The sequence below is a fragment of the Prionailurus viverrinus genome, chromosome A2, assembly GCF_022837055.1.
Source record: "Prionailurus viverrinus isolate Anna chromosome A2, UM_Priviv_1.0, whole genome shotgun sequence".
NCBI lineage: Eukaryota > Metazoa > Chordata > Mammalia > Carnivora > Felidae > Prionailurus > Prionailurus viverrinus.
The window spans coordinates 25,515,356-25,531,139 of record NC_062562.1 but is presented as its reverse complement, the minus strand read 5'-3'; the positions used below and the strand labels follow the sequence as shown (position 1 = coordinate 25,531,139).

Below are 15,784 nucleotides of genomic sequence, written 5' to 3'. Positions count from 1 at the left end.
AGCGTGCAGGGGCTAATGCCGGAGCGAGAGAACCGAGTAGAAACAGAGGTGCAGGTTCCCGACCCATTTCGCCCCGTGCGCCGCTTGCGGGGCGGCCAGGCAGCCTTGCAACGAAAAGTGGAGGGCAGGTTACAGGGCCGGGGCGGGGGGGGGGGGGATCCCCCGTATACCCTCCCTTTCAGGTGCGCACCCCCCGCCCGGCCCGCCGGCGCTCACCTGACCTGACCTCAGGGGCCCGGATAGTGCCGCGGGATCCAGAGGCCAGTCCTCGTCCCCCAGCCGCGCTCGCGTCCGGCAGCTGCGCTCGTGCCCGCGTCGCTCGGTTCCCCGCGCCCGGCTCAGCCGGACGCCTTAAAGGCGCGCCGCGCCGGCCTGAGTCAGCCGACGGAAAAGCTGGCTCCGCCTTCGTCGCCCCTGGCGCAGCTCCGCGGCTGCAGCGTCCGGTGTACTCTAAACTCCTCTGCGCCCCAGCTCAGAGCGTTAAACCCGGAGGGGCGAGTTAGTGGCTTCCACAACCCGACCTCGGCAACCTGTCTCCAAGCACTCAAGAGCCCAGGCCCGAGTGCCAGCGCCTACTGCTCTCCGCGCTCAGCTCTAAGGGCGGAGGGCAGAACCCGGCCGCCCCGCCCCACCCCGCCCCTAAACAGCTCACTTAGGGCAAAGGCTACGGACTGGGACCCAAGGAGCCACAGTTCCACAAGGCACCGCCAGAGTTCGTCGAGGCGTTGTTTCATTTACTGAGCAGCTACTATGTGCCTAGTGCTACTGGGCACGTGGCTCCAAAGTGACTCTGGCTGGATCTCTGCCCCCCAAAGGCTCAGAAAGATAGGCACAGGCTCACAGGCAAGTCAAGCAACACTGCCTTACACATGTCGTCTCATTTAATACTGTAAGGTACGCGTTGTGATTGGCTTCCTTTCTCAGAAGAAAGGTGAGCCGCTTGCCCATGGGTTCAGCCTATAAAGGACAGAATTGGGAATTCAAACCCTGCACCTGGTTCCAAAGCTGGGGGTGGCGGGGGAGAGGGTGGGACACAAAATAGTAATCTTGGAAAGGCTTTCATCCACTGCTGGTTGAATCCCCACTATGGTCATTTCTTCTTTTTAAGGACAGTTAAACCTAATTAGGCAAATAAATAAAAAATTAGGAGGGGAGCATAAAAATTATCACCCATTAAATTCAAATGGTGTTGTTGGACTAGCTTATCTACCACAAAGCCGGGATTTTTGAGCATCTGGCCTCAGTTTACCACTGCACCCTCATCTAGTATTCTGAGGGTGCCCAAGCTGAATTCTACCACTTTGGCCTTTGAATGGGCTGTTTCCTCCACCAAGAACTCTTCTTTTTCTTCTTGGCCTGACTACTTCCTCTTGACTGTGCCTCAATTTATTTATTTTTTCTATGCCTCCATTTATTTTTTTTTTTAATTTTTTTTTCAACGTTTATTTATTTTTGGGACAGAGAGAGACAGAGCATGAACGGGGGAGGGGCAGAGAGAGAGGAAGACACAGAATCGGAAACAGGCTCCAGGCTCTGAGCCATCAGCCCAGAGCCCGACGCGGGGCTCGAACTCACCGACCGCGAGATCGTGACCTGGCTGAAGTCGGACGCTTAACCGACTGCGCCACCCAGGCACCCCTCTATGCCTCCATTTAGATGTCACTTCCTCCAACAGGCCCACACTGCACTAGGGACTTCTTCCATCAGAGTGTTTATTCATTCATATAATAAAATCTTACTGAGCATTTACTATGTGCTGAGCAGTATGTGAGGGGTGGGGGTGAGGAGTGGTATCTTCTGCTGCCCTGAATGAAGGCTTCCTTGTCTGCCTCTTGCTCCAGACCTAGGTGGGACTAGTGCCCAGCAGGACTCTCTTGGTATTTAACTCCACCACAAAGGCAGCCTCCCTCCTGCCAAACCCTCCAGACTGGCAGAACCTGGTTGAGTTGGGCAGGTCCTGGTTTTTAAGAATGGGTCATGGACAAAAAGCTTCAGAGATGTGGCAAAGGAACATCTCTGAGGCCACTGGTAACTACCTCGTAAAATCTGCCTCTGTTAGGGCTGCTGGAATCCATCCAGAGTTAGGGACAATCTCCCTGGCTTGGGCTGAAGCATCTTCCTCTAAGACGTTGGCCATCTCATCATTCAGATTTCAAGAGTTGCATTCGACATGCTTCATGGAATTGTTCTCAGAGCTTCAGGGATAGTGTACTCATCAAAGAGTAAGTTGCTCAGGATTCTCATGGATCATGATTAACCAAATATGGTGATTTGGAAGACCTATCTGAAGAAATTAATCAGAAGACAACAGAGTGATATGACATGAAAAATATGAAAACAAGATATTACAATATATGCAGAATAGACTGAGCAGATCTAAAATCCATTTAAGCAGCATCAAAGGAGGAGAGGCCAGGGGCGCCTAGGTGGCTCAGTCAGTTAAGCGGCCGACTTCGGCTCAGGTCATGATCTCGCGGTCCGTGAGTTTGAGCCCCGCATCGGGCTCTGTCTGTGCTGACAGCTCAGAGCCTGGAGCCTGTTTCAGATTCTGTGTCTCCCTCTCTCTGACCCTCCCCCGCTCATGCTCTGTCTCTCTCTATCTCAAAAATAAATAAACATTTAAAAAAATTTTTTTAAAGGAGGAGAGGCCATATTTGAGGTGTTAAAGGGTGAGAATTTCTAGAGCAGAAAAAAGACATGAATCCCCAGTTTTAGGAAGCATAAGACATCCTAAGCAAGATAAATAATAGGAAATCCACACCAAGAGACATTGTAGTGAAACTGCAGGATACTAAAAACAAAGAAGGGGTGCCTGGCTGTCTCAGTGGGTAGAACATGCGACTTTTGGTCTCAGGGTTGTGAGTTCGAGCCCAATGATGGGTGTAGAGATTACTTAAAAATAAAATCTTTTTAAAAATAATTTATTCATCCATTTTGAGAGAGAAAGAGAGCGAGCGCACGTGTGTGTACATGTGAGCACAGGAAGGGCAGAGAGAGAGGAGAGAGAATCCTAATCGGGCTCCACACTGTCAATCTGCACTGTCAGCACAGAATCCCACATGAGGCTCAAACCCACAAACCTGAGATCATGACCTAAGCCGAAATTAAGAGTTGGTTAAGCATTCAGGCTCTTGATTTTGGGTCAGGTCATGAGACCAAGCCCTGCGCTGGAACCTGCTTGGGATTCTCTCTCTCCCTTTCTCTCTGCCCTTCTCCAACTTGCCTGCTCTCTCTCTCTTAAAATAAATAAAAATCTTTAAAAAATAAATAAATAAAAATAAAAACAAAGAACTTAAAAGCAGCTAGAGATAAAAAAGACAGATTATTCCCCAGAAAAGGAATTAGATTTCCTGCAGATTTCTGAATGGCAACATAGGAAACTCAAAGGCATTGAATAATATCTCCAAAGACCTGAGAATTGGATCCTCAACCTTTCAGGAATAAGGGTTAAATACAAATAAAGTGAATTTACAACTGGAAGACTTGACTAACTGAACTTCTAAGATATACCTCAGAAAGAAGAAAAAAAGACCCAATTAAGAACTGAAATGAAAGAAGGCATACTGAGTGAAGAAATTGGTAAATAGAGTGAATCTAAACAAAATTGTCAGTACAAAACAATAATGATGACATAATGCATAATCCATAAGTTTATTTTTAATTTTTAATTTTTTTATTTTTTTAGAGAGAGAAAGAGCACGGGAGTGGGGCAGAGGGAAAGAGAGAGAATCCCAAGCAGGCACAACACTCAGTGCAGAAATTAAGAGCTGGACACTCAACCAACTGAGCCACCCAGGCGCCCCCATGATCTGTATGTTTACACAAGGTCAGATCTAAAATAAGAGACAACAATCAATTAGGAATGAGGTGGTAAAAAAAAAAATAGTGTCCCAGTGCTTTTGCATTTGTGTGGGAAGGGAATTAAGATAGTAATTTTGGCTTTTGTTAATTATGTGTGGTACATTGTCAATGGTATTCACTAAAGTAATATAAATAACATGTATAACTTTCAAACCGGGGGGGGGGGGGGAATTACATAAGCCAATAAACAAATGCCAACCAACACAAAGAATTGTAGAAAAAGTAAGATTCCTCCCCCCCAAAAAAGGTAATTAAAAAAAAGTCCAGATTTACTAATAATCATAGTAAATTAACTAAACTCATCAGTTAAAAGTCAGAAATTGTCAACTTGGATGTTACAAAAATCCAAGAGGTGCTGTTTCAAGAGGCACTCCAAAAAATATAGGAATTTGGGAAGGTTAAAAGTAAACGTGTGGAAAATGATACACCTCACAAACAGTATCCAAAAGAAACACCACCACTGTGTTATGGTGACTGACTAACAAAATCATTAAGGATGGAAAGTGACACTACATAGTGATAACGAGTTCAATTCACCAGCAAATTCTATCAGTTGTCAACTATAGAAAACATGAATCTTATAATTATTAGAGAAATTGGTGAAATATTTAGTCAAAGGAAAAACTAAAGCCTGATGATTCTAGAAGTGAGTCTAAACTTTCAAGACATATATCATATTGCTCTCTCATAAGCCCTTCTAGAAAATAGAAAACGAGAGAACACATCCCAATTCACCCTATTATACCAGTCTAAATTCCATACCAAACAAGATCAGACCAATATTACTCCTAAATCCCTCAAAAACATAGAAGTAAAAATCCTAAATAAAATATTAGTAAATTGAGTCCAGCAATATATAAAAAGGATGATGTATCATTACCAAGACAGGTTTATTCTAGGAATGTCAGGATAGTTTAACATTAGGAAATCTATTCCTGTAGTTAACCACATCAATATATTAAAGGGGAACCATAAGATCATCCCAATGTTTGCAAAATTTTAAAATTTAACAGTCTTTCTTGGTAATAACTCATAGGAAACTAGGAAGAGAACTTCCTTGCAGGTTAAAAGGCGGCTACCAAAATTAAAAACCTACAACAATTATCATTCTCAATAATGAAAAGTTAGAAATGCTTCCTTCAAAATCAGAAATGATTCCAATCAAAATCTCAACAGGGCTTTTCAATAATTAATTAGGAACGAGGTGGTAAAAAAAAAAAATTACGAGCTGGTAAAAAAGAAAATTATGAGCTGATTCTAAGATTCATATGGAAGAGCAAAGGTCCAAGAAAAGTAAAAATATTTGCAATGAAGAAGAAAAATTAGATATCAAGACTTGTTATAAAAGTATAGTTATTAGGACAGTGTGTATTCATGTAGGGATAGATAAAAACACTAATGAAACAGGGGCGCCTGGGTGGCTCAGTTAGTTGGGCGTCCGACTTCGGCTCAGGCCACGATCTCACGGTCCGTGGGTTTGAGCCCCGCGTCGGGCTCTGGGCTGATGGCTCAGAGCCTGGAGCCTGCTTCTGATTCTGTGTCTCCCTCTCTCTCTGCCCCTCCCCCGTTCCGATTCTGTGTCTCCCTCTCTCTCTGCCCCTCCCCCGTTCATGCTCTGTCTCTCTCTGTCTCAAAAATAAATAAACGTTAAAAAAAAAATTAAAAAACAAAAAACCACTAATGAAACAGTATAAAAATCACAGAAAAAGAAGCACCTTGGTGTCTCAATTGGTTAAGCATCCGACTCTTGATCTCAGCTAAGGTCTTGATCTCACAGCCTGGAATTGGACTCCATGCTGGGCATGAAGCCTACTCAAAAAAAAAAAAAAAAAAAAAAAAAAAAAATCACAGAAACAGATCCACATACATAAGGAAACTTGACTTATGAGGGAGGTGACATTTCAGATCACTGGCGAAAGGAGGGACAATTCGGTAAAAATGCTAGGACAATTGATTATTCATATAGAAAAACATGGAATTTAACAACCCACCCCTCTCCAAATTAATTCAAGGTAAATTAAAGACTTTAATATAAGAAGCAAAACTAAACTTTTAGAAGGACAACATAGGAGAATATCTTCACGGTCTTGCCAACACTTGGAACCATCAGACTGACTGCTTGTAATCTAGTAGGTCTGAAGGGGTATCTCATTGTGATCTTAATCTTTACACCTATCATTAATGGGCTTGAGCAATTACTCATATATTTGTTTGCCATTGTGTTTCCGTGTCTGTGAAATATCTGTTTGTGTCATTTCCCCATCTTTCTAATTGTCTGTCTTAATGGTTTGAAGTTATATGTGCTGCAAAGCCCAGTTTGTGGCTTATGTTTTCACTTTCTTTAGTGCTTTTGGACAAACATTAATTTTGTCAAATTATCCTTTGTGTTTAGTGCTTTTTATGTCCTGTTTAAGAAATCCTTTCCTACCTCACCTAAACCACACTGACTGAGGTTAGGGGAGATAGCAGTACCCCAAGGACACTGGGGATACAGGTACCAAATTGGGACTGATGCCTGGGCTAGCCAGGTAGCAGGTGAGCAAACATGAGCTCCAAGTGTCTGAGTCACTGGAACAACTCTCAGGTGAAGACGGTCGATCCGGGTCCAGCTCTGCCACTTACTAGCTATCTGTCTATGTAAACCTGAGTTTCGCCATCTATACGTAGGAGGTGATGACGAACAATTGATGATGGTACCAACCTCACAGGGTTGCAGACAAGATCAAGCTGAATAGTGTGTTTACAGGTTAGCACCAGACCTAGCACAGAGGACGTGTGCATAATATCAGCCATCAGCATCAGTGTGGTTCATACACCAAGCATTTACTGGGCTCACCCAGTTCTGAGAGGGGCTTAGAAACCATCTTTGAATAGTCAAGGATCAGTTGGGGAACAGAGATTATGAAGCCTCCAGCGTGAACCGAGAATCAATGGCTGAAGGCTACTAACGTGTGTGTGTGTGTGTGTGTGTGTTTAGCACATAGTTCTTCTTGCTAAGAAAACACATATTTCTTAAGGTCCTCACAGCATCATTTCAGCATCCACATCACTCATGACACTGTCCTGAGACCTGTCCCTCTTAGCTGTCCCTGGTGTCTCTCCTGGGACCCTTAAGCATCCCACCAGGTAGCCACTTAGATATAAACATCTTAATGACACTTTCAAAGACGCATGTTACATTATGCCATCTAAATCATGATGCCCTCTAATCTAATTTATCAAAAGGATAATGCTTCTTCATTTGTTTTTATCTTGTCTCCTTTCTGAGCTGTGAGGTCATGCAGGGAGCTGGATCACACATCCATGTGGATGGATTATAGTTTGGTCACCCTTCAGGCAGTGGTTCCTGATGCCCCAGTTGGGGTTGTAGGGACTGGAGGTACTGGGTACCCAATGGGACTGGAGCAGGAGGTACCAAGTTTGGTCATCTCTTCCCAGTGGCACACAAGTGGCTGGAAACAGGCCAAAGAGCCAGAGGTGGAAAGGACAATGGGAAGAAGTAGAGAGGTATGGGGCAAAGTAAAGGGGAGAACACAGCTGTGGGGAATAGACTGTCATCTGCTCCTTTGTGTCAGTTCTCAAGTGGATTGTTCTCATTTAAAAACATAGGATGAGCAGATGTTAATTAACAGGTAGTGAACACTTCTTCATTCCCTACCCTGTCCTGGGCATTGTGCTTTTCATGCACTATCCCATTTGTTTTCATCTTTACAACAGTGTGCAGTGTGGGTATTATGACTTCCACCATTTAACAGACAAGGAAACTGGGCTCAAGGTTAGGTAACTTGCCCAAGCTTGTGTAGCCAGCAAGTGGTGCAGTAGAGACAGACCTGTCTCCAAATCTGTGCTCTTAACCACAGTACTCAATGAACACCTTCTACACTTGCACATGACTCACATTTTGCAGGCTGCCGTGGAGACTCCACCAAAGGCTTGACTGATAGAATGGGTGTTGGTGGAAGCTCAGGAAATTGTTACTGAGGGTCTTTTTCTTAAGAAATCCACCACATTTGAGTGATGGCAGCTCTCCGCTGCTATGGCTACATGTAAACGCAGCTTGGCTGGATCTGATTGGGTCTCCATGGAAACATGACTTCACTGACTACTGCTTCCAGAGGAGTCTCCTTCCAGTCTCTGAGAATTCATCTCAAACATCGTTCGAGACTTCATCTGCACCACATTTATACATGAGACCACTGAGGCAGTGCAGAGTGATGGCCGGGAACACAGGATTTGCTCTCTGACAGGCCTGACTCTTCATTTACCAAGTATACACTTCTGACAAGTTGCTTCCTTTCTTTGGGTCCCAGTTTACACCTCTATAAAATAGGGGTAATATAGTACTTACTTCATAAATTTATTCTAACCATTACTAAATTCTTTCTTAAAAATTGTTTTTAAGGGGCGCCTGGGTGGCGCAGTTGGTTAAGCGTCCGACTTCAGCCAGGTCACAATCTTGCGGTCCGTGAGTTCGAGCCCCGCGTCAGGCTCTGGGCTGATGGCTCAGAGCCTGGAGCCTGCTTCCGATTCTGTGTCTCCCTATCTCTCTGCCCCTCCCCCGTTCATGCTGTCTCTCTCTGTCTTAAAAATAAATAAACGTTGAAAAAAAAATTTAAAAAAAAAATAAAAATAAAAAAAATTGTTTTTAAATGTTTATTTTTGAGAGAGAGACAGAGACAGAGAGAGAGAGAGAGAGAGCAGGGGAGGGGCAGAGAGAGAGAAGGAGACACAGAATCCGAAGCAGGCTCCAGGCTCTGAGCCGTCAGCACAGAGCCCGACGCGAGGCTCGAACTAACGGACCACAAGATCATGACCTGAGCCGAAGTTGGACACTCAACCGACTGAGCCACCAACTGAGCCACCCAGGCACCCTAACCATTACTAAATTCTTAAACTAAATAAATGTTGACTATTGTTATTACTCTCCCACTTGCTCATTCTCTTCCTGCTGCCCTTGTTCCCAGCTAAACTAGGGTAACCAATTCATCCCAGTTTGCTCAGGACTTTCTCTGTGTTTGCACCAAAAGCCCCCCTCAGTTTTGGGCAAACTGGGAGGGTTGGTCACCCTTCCTGACTCTGCAGAGAGGTCATAATGGTCCAGAGAAAATGGTCCAGAGGCCAATGGGGCTCAAAGAGGTTTGAGTCCAAGATTTACATTGGTAATTCATATTCATAATTGTTTTTTGGCCACTGGATACACAATGAAGACTCAGAGGCACAGAAAACTGAAACCAAAGGCAAGTCCAATTAACTATCCAATTTTGAGTCCCCAAGAGCAAAAGCTGCCTTATTCATCTCTGTATCTCCCTCCACATTTAGTAGGCTGTTAAATGAGTGAATAACAAATCCCCTAAAACACCCATGATGCAAAATGATCCCCGGTTCCAGGCTGGGACTTACTTGTGGCAACAAATCTCCAGGGCTGAATTCTTAAGGTCATGTCTTAGGAATGACACTGGCCTGCACGTAAATCTGGTTCTTGGCTGACTTTGGAGCAGGCTCTGCCTGTAGAGGAGAAATGTCATCCTGCAGTAGGATTCCTGCATCAAGAATCATTTATGAGTCACTGTTTGGTTGAAGATTGACACCACCTGGGTGGCTCAGTCAGTTAAGCGCTCAGCTTATGATGTTGTGGTTTGTGAGTTCGAGCCCCATATCAGGCTCTGTGCTGACAGCTCAGAGCTTGGAACCTGTTTTGGATTTTGTGTCTCCCTCTCTCTCTGCCCCTCCCCTGCCCACACTCTGTCTGTCTCGTCAAAAATAAATAAATATTTAAAAAACTTTTTAGGGGCGCCTGGGTGGCGCAGTTGGTTAAGTGTCCGACTTCAGCCAGGTCATGATCTCGCGGTCCGTGAGTTCGAGCCCCGCATCAGGCTCTGGGCTGATGGCTCGGAGCCTGGAGCCTGTTTCCGATTCTGTGTCTCCCTCTCTCTCTGCCCCTCCCCCGTTCATGCTCTGTCTCTATCCCAAAAATAAATAAACGTTGAAAAAAAAAAATTAAAAAAAAAAAAAAAACTTTTTAAAAAGATTGACACCTGCTCATAGCTGCACTCCTCACCCTGTCTTTGGAGCTGATGTAATTTTCAGTGGATTTGTAAATAATTGTCCAATGGGTGATGACTCAGGAGGGATATCTGCCCCTGGAGAACACCACACCCCCTACTGAGGTCCCCTACTCACAGCATGGGGTATCTCCCAAGTTCTCATGCTCCTTATGTGTGGGGTAAGTGGGGGAGTTCAGAATATGGGAGAGAAAACATCCCAGTTTGCTGGGAGTCTAGGGGGTGGGACATGGATTGTTCTCAGTGTTCTGAGCTGGAATACTGGCAGGGCCTTGTCAGTGCTACATACCAGAGAAGAAATGGTATAGGGGACCAACTAAGTGCTCATACTCTGGTGGCAAACAGTCCCAGCTTGGTAGCTCCGAGAGCTGGTGCAAGCGACACCCTCTCTGAGGCTAGTTTCCTCATGTGTAAAATGAAGATAATAGTAGTGTTTGGGTGGTAGTGAGACTTAATGGACCTTGTGCACGAAAAGAAGATGGACAATATGGGGCCTAATAAAGCTCAACACCTGTACTGCTATTATCGTTTTATTGTGATCCAACATAAGCACCCGGTACAAGGAGAGAATAGTGCCCAAATCAACAAACACAGAGAGGCGTGTCAAACAGCAAGCACTCAATAAATGTTAGCGACTGTTATTAAGAGCTTTTAAATCATAATCTACTTCCTGTGTCTGAGTCACCTGACTTCCCTGTGACTACCATGAGATGCTTATTTAAGAACTTCTGTGAAACACCTAAGCAGTATTCCCACTCAGAATGCATCACTTGACTCTAATCATGAGGCAGCCTCAGACAAACCCAAACTTAGGGAGAGCCAACAAAATAGCTAGCCTGCACACCTCAAAAATGTCAAGAATATAAAAGACAAAGGCTTAGGAATTTTACAGGTCAGATTAGAGGGGGTCAAGGACATAGGACTGCTAAGTACAATGCATAAGTGTGGATTGGATCCTGCACTAGAAAGAAAAAATTGCTATAAAGGACATTATTAGAGTAATTGGTAAAATTTGAACAAGGTCTGTAGATTAGGTAATAATATTGTATTGTTGCTAAACCTTCTGGTTTTGATGTGTTAATTGCCTTGCAGTTATATAAACGAATTACTTGCCCTTAAGAAATCACTTGAAAGTATTTAAGGATAAAGGATCCTAATGTCTCTAACTTACTCTTGAACGGTTGAGGGAAAAAAAATCTGTATGTATAAAAACTAATGAAAAATTTCATTAGTAATGAAATTTGCATTTCATTACTAATGAAATAATGAAAAATTAATGAAAAAATGTTCATTGGTGAACCTGGATGAAGGGGATACATGAGTTTTCAAGCTATTTTTGCAACTTTTATGCATATTTGAAATTATTTATAAATAAAAATTAAAGCATAATTAAGTAAAATGAAAAAAACTTGGCACCAAACCCTTAGAAGAAGAAGAAATTGTGCAGTTAGGCAAGCAGCCAGCTCCCTGCTCAAGACCCACCAGTCAGCAGCTGTGAGAAGCCTTCCACCTCTTGGTCCTGTTTCCTCACTCCCCTTTCATGGTCAGCTTGGAAGGGCCAACTTTACACGAACAGGTAGCTTTAGAATCGGCCATAGAAGCAGGGAGAAGTCCTTGGGCTTGTTCGTGCGTGTAGCAAGGAGAGAAAGGCAATGGATCCAGCGCAGTGCAGTGGCCAGGGGGAAGCGTTGGGGTGATGGGGCTCCAATGGCATCGTGTGGCCTGGCCGCAGCCTTGGGTGTCTCAAAACAGCAGGATGAAAAGCGCTGAGGTACCAGAAGAGACTGTTCTAGCAGTGAGATGCTGCTCTAAGGAGGAAAGAAGATGAACGTGGCTGCCAGGAGAGGAGCAGTGCTCGCTATCAGCCAGAAGAGGGCGCTGTCTTCTCCCGTGTCATTCTCTGAATCAACAGGCATTGTGCTCTGAGTGTGCCCACAGTGTTTTTCAGATCTGCAGATCGCAGGAGCAGGACTAGGATGAGGTGAATGAGGCGGGATCATGAAAGTGAGGGTTGGATTCCGTCTTCATTTAATATTTGATACTTTGTTCATCGTGGATGTTCTGTGTTAGTTTTGCTTACTCAAGATTAATTAGTGAAAATATTGCAATAAAATATGATTTATCTTGATTACTGAGTTGTCTGTCACCCCCTTAAATGTCCCACCTGAGACCAGGGCATCATTCTCCTCCTTCTGGTCTCACCCTGGGAGATAGAACCCATTAATTGCAAATACCACTGGCTCAGAGTTTGCAATTGTTCAGATGATGTCTGGAGTTAATGGGCCTTTTTGTACCATAAAGGGTGCCTAAGGGAATTAATCCCGAACACCTGAATTCCTCCTTTGATGTCACTTCACAGTCACTTTACAGGCTGGGGCCTGACTTCATTATCTCTAAACCTCAACATTGTCATCTGTAAAATGGGGATAACAGTCCCTTCTTTGTACAGTTTATTCTAAAGGCAGAGTATCACCCCAGCTGAGTACTTCCTAAGGGCCAGACACTGCTGAGTCTGGCCTTTATTTATAAACTCACAAGATGGTCACAGCTTTACAATGTAAGAGCTATTATATCCCCATTTTTGACTATTTTTTTTGTTTTCAACTTATTTTTGAGAGAAAGATCGTGAGAGAGGGAGGGGCAAAGAGAGAGGGGGACAGAGGAGCCAGTTGAAGCAGGCTCTGCACTCACAGCAGGGTATGAACCCATGAACCGTGGGATCATGACATGAGCCGAAGTCAGACATTTACACTGCTCCCAGCTCTGCTCCAGAGATCTGCCCCAGCTATATGAGAACTTAGTATTCAGTGCTTTCCTGAAAGGCAGACGCTATGCGCAGGTGGCTGCTGTATTTCTTTTGTCTCGGTGGTCTGGGGCTTCCCTTGGTTATCCAGGGACCTGAGTTCCCCTGGATCAGTGTCCTCACAAGCTGGTCGAGAAGCTGGGCTCTGGAGTCAATCAGAGCACCATACCATTCATTCAACAATGATTTACTGAGCACCTGCTACATGCCAGTCCTGTCCTGGGCAGTGCAGACACACGTAGGTGTCCTTGTCCCCACAGAGGTGTGTAGGGGGAGACAGACAACACACAGCCCATAGATAACCATACATTATGATACATGCCATGAAGCAAAAGACACAGGCCCCATGGAAGAGAATAAAAGGGAAGACATTGATGGGCTGGGGGGCTCTGGCAAGGTTTCTCTGAGAGAGTGGCATTTAAGCTGAGACCTGGAGCGGGGAGGAAGGAAGGGCACCATGGGTGGAGCGAACAGCTGTGCAAAGGCTCTGAGGTGGGAACTGAAAGCCTCTAGGTGTGAAGGGAGGCCGGGGGAGGAAGAAGGGAAAAGAACAGTGTTACTTTGAAGAGGTAGGTAAGTAGAGGCCACAAGAATCAGCTTGGTCTTTAGGTCAAACAAAGGGCCTTTGAAGGGTTCTAATCAGAGCAGTGACTGAGCCCTGAGCCCTCTTCTTCAGAAAGTAAAGGACTTGTTTGAGGTCCAGGAACAGCCTCGTGTGGAAGAACCTGTGTGAGTGAGGTCAAAACCCAGAGCCTGCTTCATCATTTGTAAGTCATCATACAAAGGTGAGGTGTGTCACAATTAAGCAAATTTAAATAAGGCGCCTCCCCTCACGGTTGGGGTGAGGGAAGCTGACTATGAAATGTGATAACTGGAGCAATTTGCATGCACTACAAGATTATTGCTAGGCTTCATTTATTATGAGATAAAGAGTGACATTAGTCACTGGAAACACCTGTTTGGGTCATGCGGCTTATCCACCCCCGCCAGGAGTGGGGACTTTCCCACAAGCCCCTTGTTTCTTTTTGCTACTTTTGTTACTTTCTGTTACTCAGCCTGTACACGTTCACTCCTCCTGAAATCTCCATCTTGCCTTCCATCTTTTTCCCAGTGTATTGCCCCACACTGACTCCTGTCCCATCAGGGTCCATGGTGGATGGCTGTGGCTCCCAGTGATGTTTGGGACCATGTGTCTGACCTCCTGATCCTCATTTCTACCCAGTCGTATGACATGCATGGGACCCTTCAGCAGGGGCTTATTAACAAAGATGAGGGTGTAAGGCTTTGAGGGGACCTGATTGTCCCTGCCAAATTAGGATGGTATTTCCCAAGGCAGACGTTGTTCGAGATATTGAAAGGAATTATATGAAGAAAAAGTTTCTGTGGACAATAAAGTCAGGACTCCCCCCTGTTTCAGCACAGTGGAGCAGCTTTCCTTATTGCAGAACTTTTCAGAACATTTAAGATGCTAATGTGCATTATAAATCTCCAAGAAGTAGTAATATATATTTGTCCTTTTTCCTAGAAGCAGCTTATAGACTAGTGGTTGAAAGTACATGCCCCAGGAAATGTCATCCATAGCCACTAAGTGGCAGTAGGAAGGACACTTCAAACTGTGCATCGTTGGTCAGGCCAGGGTCTGCCTTTCCTTCTGGGCTCCGGGCTCTAGGCTCCTGGAAGGAACTGTCTCAAACTCCCAATTCCCAGCACAGGATGGACGAGTGTGGGGTTTCTCCTTTCCTTGAGCCTGCAGTACAGCCTGGTCACTCCGACCCTTCCATGTTATCAGTGACTCTTGGGGCCAGTTGAAAGCTGCCTTTCCTTGGCTCAGTTGCACAAAGACAGAACACATGTTGCCACCGGCATTGTTTAAACGGTTTAAAAAAAAATAAAAAGCTGTTTAGTACTTTTTTTTTCTTTTTAAGTACCAAACAAATAAGCAATACCCAAGTGTCTACAGTAAAAAGTGAAAGTCCTACTTCGGTCTCCTTCCCATCTCTCACCTACAGTGTTTGCTCCTTATTAAGGTTTTTGCTGTGCCTGGTTTGGCGGGGGGAAAGGCCGGTCTGGAGCCCGAGTGACTCAGTTCATGCCCCAGCTCCAATGGGCTAGCTGTGTATCTTTGGGCCCAAACCTCAGTTTGCTCATCTATAAAATGGAGGGAGCATAGCTTAAGGGCTTAGAGGAGTATTGAGTGATATGAAACACAGAAAGCACTCCGCCAAGCCCCTGTACCCAGTTGGCTTCAGTTAAACTTGAGGCTTACAATTTTCTTTCCAGAATCCAGGTACCTTTTTTTTTTTTTTCTAAGTCCGATTCCACGCAGTGAATGTGCTAATTACCGAATGGGGTCAATGTTTTCTGACTGTTTAGGTGATTTTTTTTTTAAGTCCTTAAGGGCAGTTTCTATATGCAGAACACCACTCTTCAGAGGTTTACTTTATTTTTCAAATTAATATTCAAATGATCAAAGTTAAAAATTCAAACACAGATTAGTTGACTCACATCCTACAGATGAGCTTACTTTTTTTTAAAGATTTTATTTTTAAGTAATCTCTGCACCCACCATGGGGCTCGAACCAACCAACCCCAAGATCAAGAGTCACATGCACCATAGACTGAGCCAGCCAGGCAATCCCAAGTAACTTATCTTTGATACTAGGAACTAAACATTATTCCAGGACCCTGACAGGATTGTTATTGTCTTAGAAAATGTCGTCCTTGGGGCACCTGGGTGGCTCAGCCGGTTAAGTGTCCAACTTCGGCTCAGGTCATGATCTCGTGGTTTGTGGGTTCCAGCCCCATGTCAGGCTCTGTGCAGATAGCTCAGAGCCTGGAACCTGCTTTGGATTCTGTGTCTCCCTCTTTCTCTGCCCTCCCCCCACTCACACTCTGTCTCTCTGTCTCTCAAAAATAAATAAACATTTTTTTTTAATGTCATGCTTTTAAGTTCAGCTTATAAAATTTCTTATTCTTTTCATAAGCCCAGGTAGGATTGCCAGATAAAACAGAAGATAGGATGCCCAATTAGATTTGAATGATCTAAAAGTCGCATTTA

The 15,784-nt window shown here is 44.5% G+C and overlaps 1 protein-coding gene across 4 annotated transcripts in view; it reads right to left on the bottom strand.

Annotated features, from left to right (window-relative positions):
• The window catches only part of ABHD6 (abhydrolase domain containing 6, acylglycerol lipase), a 62,946-nt gene extending 52,859 nt beyond the window's left edge, over nucleotides 1-10,087 (bottom strand). For 2 of the 4 annotated variants that reach the window (XM_047826081.1, XM_047826117.1), the window contains exon 1: nucleotides 217-593. The gene's annotated coding sequence lies outside the window, so the exon portion shown is untranslated. Of the gene's footprint in view, nucleotides 1-216; nucleotides 594-9,261; nucleotides 9,402-10,041 lie in introns of those variants that run through there. The other 2 variants (XM_047826091.1, XM_047826101.1) reach the window with 2 other exon arrangements.
• Between the last annotated feature and the right edge of the window lie 5,697 nt (nucleotides 10,088-15,784).